This window comes from Sinocyclocheilus rhinocerous, unplaced genomic scaffold (genome assembly GCF_001515625.1).
Source record: "Sinocyclocheilus rhinocerous isolate Xijiao unplaced genomic scaffold, SAMN03320098_v1.1 scaffold90, whole genome shotgun sequence".
NCBI classification, from domain to species: Eukaryota; Metazoa; Chordata; class Actinopteri; order Cypriniformes; family Cyprinidae; genus Sinocyclocheilus; species Sinocyclocheilus rhinocerous.
In genome coordinates this window covers 145,068-150,688 of record NW_015657969.1, presented here as the reverse complement: position 1 = coordinate 150,688, position 5,621 = coordinate 145,068, and the positions used below count along the sequence as shown (strand labels likewise).

The window sequence follows — 5,621 nt, the reverse complement described above, 5'->3', positions numbered from 1 at the left end:
CTGAAAACTAATGTTAGACCTACCTAAAAAAAAACTGAAAATCACTGTTTATTTTAATTGTATCTTTACTCTATTGTACTTATTTGTGCTGTTGCTTGTAGTTAGATTATTCTTATTTTCTTTATTTTTATTTGACAGTAAATATTCAGCAAATTTTCAATTTTGGGTGAATAATTCCTGTAAACAACTATTCTGGGTTACTCATGATGCACGATAGCCCGAACGATACCGAAACCGTGACTCTAAAACCGTGATACAAACCGAACCGTGAGTAAGTTTAACCGTTCCACCCCTAGTAAATATTCAGCAAATTTTCAATTTTGGGTGAATAATTCCTGTAAACAACTATTCCGGGTTACTCATGATGCACGATAGAATCTGTTTATTATGCGTGTCTGGTCACAGGACATTCATTAAGCCGGCATTCATTCCTGTCTTATTGAAAGTTGCCCACAAATGCATATCAACAAACACTTGGGTACAAATCTAAAACCGCTAACAAAACCACTGGCATAAACACGAGCTCTTCAGCTTTTACAGTCAGTGCACTGAATCACTACATCCCCATTCATGCTTTTGTAAATTTTTTCGTAATAAAAGATTCTAGTTCCACAGAACAATCCCAGATACAAGAACATGAAACATAAACACGGTGTATCTTAGGATCTATTGCTCATCCTCACTTGAGCTCAACTTCCTGTCCCTCGAGAAAAAAATTAAATACAATTACACACAGACCACAAGCTCAATTTCCTCTTTCCTCGAGGCCAACGCACATGCTTGGTCATATCACTGTTTTACTTTGAAAAATAGTAAAAACAGAACCACACCTCTAAGGATTGACCAGAAAAAGGTTATCAAATATACAACTAGGCCTAATGGTTTCATGTGCATTGCAAAGAGGATCCAAAGTGTGAAGATGCACATGAACCATAATGAGAGCACACAACACCACCATGCCAACCCAAAGACAGCTTTCTTTGAACTTGCTCATGTGACTAACAAGCAAAAGTGGTAACTCATCTCATACAGCCCCGTGTTTAATAAAAGAGGAGGAAGGGTGATTTTGCTACAGGGGAAAAGGTGGTTTAGCAACTCTTGTAGCTTGGCAACACTTTTATCAATGTAACGTACAGCAGATATGACATGTAGATTAAGCGTCTCCTCCTGTATAACATCAGTATTATCATCTGACAACTCTGCGGTTATCAATAGACCCGTCATATCTCGTGATCCACGGCTGTAGTACTCAGAAACCACACCCATGGGTCAAGGAATATGCAGTATTACACAATTATGGTCTCTATCCAATACATGCACACTATCTAAATGTGTGTTATTGTCACAAGTGGAAGTTAGCCTCATTAGGGTACAAAGGATAAAATAGCAACTCTGTACAACGCCAAACACACATATCACACACCTTCCCACTAAGTCAACCAGACACTCCCATTCTGTCCCGAGATCCTTGAGGGGACTGTACTGATATGAAAAGATACAAAATGACCACACAAACTTTACAGGACTATGCAATACATTGTGGTCAGAATTTAATGATTATAATTCATGTTTATGTAAAAGTTCATCTGCCCATCCTAAACAAGATTTTGAAGCAGATTTTAATTTGAGGAAAAGCAGCATATTCACCAAACATTTTTGGGATAAATCTCACAAAACCTCTTAGGAATTGTCCTGGCCACAATTCACACCAAAATCAAATGGGAGAAAAAAGTATTGGCTTTCAATGACTTTTAAGAACTGTTCACTGAAAGGTTATTTGGGAACCAAAAATGGTTCTTCTATGGCATCACTGTGAAAACCCCTTTAATTTTAAGAGTGTGGGAACCTCTTTAAGGTTGCTACATGGAGTAAACAGTCACATCAAGGTCCTAGAAATGAAGTTCCAGGCAAGACATTAACATACAATGAATACACAGCTGAACTCTTCTGTTTGTTAGTATTTGTCAGTTGTAGCAGCTATAGTAACTAAGAATCAGTTCTAGTCTCCGAAGTTTCCGAAGTTGCCCTGCAGGTACAGCAGGTTGTTTGCCTTGCAAAATCAGTGGGTGTGGGCAATCGAAACATAACTGCATTATTTGAAAGGTGTCACTATGAAGTTCTTACTGTAGTTAATCTAAACACATTAAATCCCATGGTGTCTCTTTCATAGACTGCTCTGATCTGATGTATTGCAGCCCAGAAGCACTATATGGCTGCCACCTTCTGTTTCCATGCGTCTCAAACATGTCACTCTTACTGCATAGAGGTCTAGCTGTGTACTCAGCCAAGATGTCATTACTTTTCCGCGTGTTAAAACTTACTCAGATAATTTCTTCTCAGAACAGAGCGTTATTTAGTCATATAAAGTAACGTAAGCATACCTGATAAAGAACTGGAGGCACGTCCGCGCTGTTGTGAATCTGCTTCTCAAATATAATGTGAGCAGCACTGCGCTACAGGAGGTGAACGCGGATCATCTGCCTCGCGCTTCCTCTTCTGCACTGTTGGACCCGCCCATTTAAATTATGCATGGACGTCTACACCCGCAGAGATGTTATTAATAGTCTTAAAAATAACAATTTTATTGTTCATACGCTGATATATATTTGTTTCTCATCTGCTTTAATAATATATTAAAGAAGTAAAAAAGGTACACCATATGTTTATTCAGTATTATGGGTCTAGATGTAAACTAGAAGGTCCCCAAATTTGATTAGTCAAGAAGCCTTCCAAAAGTGTTGATTAATGTTAATATCACTGGGATTGTTTTTGTTCATGGCGGCTTATGTGACCAGGAGTTGTCTGGGTACAGTTTTCGGTCTTGGAGTTTGTGGGATTTTAAACGTCTTTGTGTGGCGTTCTCTCGCTCGCTGGTTAGCGTTGCTCGAAGTGGGTTTCTCTCAGTAGACGTGATGGATCTGGAGCCGAGTGACGGAACGCGTTGAGCTGAAATTCTGTCAATCCGCTCCATACATTTACGCCGTTCCAGAACGGCTTTAAGTGCGCTGGTGAGGTGACACGCACAACCTACGTTCTTTTTTATTGTCCTTGGCAAAGAACTAAATAGCCAATTTTTGTCTGAAAAACACGTTAAGTTCTAGGCTACATAATGAATATGTTACAACTTAAACAGAACTGCTGTAAAAATCACCACAGCTAAACACTTCATAAATGTAGTTTTCAACCCTTTCGAAAATTAACCATGGTCTTACTACAACAAAACAACAACAACAATAACAAAAAACATGGTTATAGTTAAACCCTAGTAACCACAAATGAACGGTAGCTAATTAAGTTTAACTATGTTAAGTAATTAACCATGTTAATTTAACCAAATTAAGTAATTAAGTTTAATCATGGTATAGGCCTATGTACTAGTAAAACTGTGGTTATACAAATGTTAATCAATACGCCAAAAACATGGTTAGGCTACTACACTTACCATGGTTAATTTTCGTAATGGGAAGCATGGCTTAATTTTAGGCATATGCTTAGAGGTTTAGTTAGGGTTAATCGGTAGTCATTATAATTACCTTGATATGGGCCTAAAAATCATGATAATTTAGAAAAGCTTATAATGCGTGCTTCTACTAGGCTATGCGCGCGTCTCCTCTGTCGCGGCGTCTGAATCATTCACTAGATTGTCATCAAACTATTCCTCAGTTATATTTGTCAGTCAAAAATCCCAAACGCAACATAACATCAATGCTTTTAAGGCTACAAAATAAGTCTGCGACAGACCCCGTAAGCGTAACCGCAGCTCTAACCCAAACCAACTGCAGCAGCAGCGGAAACCGCCGGCTGGGTCTCAACGACCCGAGATCTGGCTACAAACCTCCCTTTAAGATTTTCTGATAATGCTTTTAAATTATGGGTATCCGTTCACACGGTTTCGACGTTATCAGGCGCTTTATCTCAACTAATCTCGGTTTTTTTTAAGCACGTGATTTATTTCATTTTACAGCCTGCAGTAAAGAAAAGAAAGATTCATACCAGCCAGCATTGTGTCCGAGCCTTTATTGGAGGGGGGTTTGGACAAAGATTGAGTCTGTTGTACAGAGCGGTGTCTTATCGGATCTCAGTGGTGTTCGTCCAAGTCACATCGTAGAGTGGAGGAGAAAGACCACATCCGTCACACTTACATCACAGGCTTCTTATCTAGGCATGATAGTCATTGATTGACCTAAGGCCCCTTCATGCATGAAAAACCAAACATTTCTATAATGACACTTCATTTAATCACACATGAAGAAAGCATTTTTTTCTCATCTTTTGGTTTTAGCATAACTTGAAGGTTTCCAAGACATCTAATGGACCCCTTATACATAACAGAGATATTTTAAACAGATTTTGCCACATGCTATAACCAGAGAGAGAGAGAGAGAGAGAGAGAGAGAGAGAACGCTGCCACTGGGACAATACCCTCTCAAAAGGAATGAATATAATAATAATAATAATAATAATGGCTTCAAATTATCCAATTTTACTCAATGTATTAGCTTAAACAGCAATATATTTAGAATTTTTTTAATTTCTATATTTATTTTGATTATGGTCATTGTTTAGAGGTTTTTCTTTCTTTCGTTTAATTTTTTTAAGTAAATGTCTTGCTCCAAGGATGATAATGATCAAATCATGTCTCAAATGTTTAAACATTGTTTTTTTGTGTGTGTGTGTGTGTGTGTGTGTGTGTGCAAATGAAGTGTATAGACTATCTGTACACCAAACCGGATGCAGCTTTCTGTTTGTCAGGGCTGTTCTTACAGTCCTCACCTTGAAACCTAATATACTTGAAAAGCAGGAAGGGGTTTTTAAAAATGGAATATTTAATCACATAAACTTGAAACACAACGTTGTTCTCTAAACTGAGAATTCTCTAAATTCATTACTGTATTAAATCTTAAGGTTTACAGGGCTTTTGTTTTTTTGGAAAAAAAAATCTTTGTTTACAACTATTTTGACATTTTGAGCTAGGAATATGTGAAGAGACACATGCTTTGTAAATGATGCCAAAATTAGGTCTTTTAAGTAACAATGCTGCCATCGTGTGGTCAAAATCGGTTTTGTGTTCCATACCCACTTAAAGGGAAGTTCACCCAAAAATGAAAATTACCCCATGATTTATTCACCCTCAAGCCATCCTAGGTGTATATGACTTTCTTCTTTCAGACGAATACAATAGGAGTTATATTAAAAAATGTCCTGGCTCTTCCAAGCTTTATAATGGCAGTGAATGGGTGGTAATATTCAATAGTCCAATAGAAGTCTAATAAACTTTGTCCATCCATCATAAAAAGTGCCCTGGGGGGTTGATAAAGGCCTCCTGAAGTGAAACGATGCATTTTTTTGTCAGAAAAATATCCATATTTAAAACTTTATAAACCGTGATCTCTAACTTCAGCAAACTGTAGTATGCGCGTTCACGAGAGTCACGTTCCAGCGGATGATGCTGGATGTAGGCGGAGCGTAAGGTCCGGTGAGAATATGCTAGTCTCGTAAGTTTCCTTTGTTTGTTTAGTTCCCTTTTGAACGGTCTCTCTGGTTGCTTTTCTGACGCTTATGGGGAACGCATCCAAAAGCGCGATGCTATAAGCAAGTGCAGAACAAAGGCAGTCTGCGAG

General features: G+C 38.1%; 1 protein-coding gene across 1 annotated transcript in view; it reads right to left on the bottom strand.

Moving 5' to 3' along the window:
• Positions 1-2,475, bottom strand: part of LOC107721916 (phospholipase D1-like) — a 29,285-nt gene extending 26,810 nt beyond the window's left edge. Inside the window, exon 1 of the mRNA XM_016530135.1 lies at positions 2,382-2,475. The gene's annotated coding sequence lies outside the window, so the exon portion shown is untranslated. The remainder of the gene's footprint in view (positions 1-2,381) is intronic.
• Positions 2,476-5,621: the final 3,146 nt, after the last annotated feature.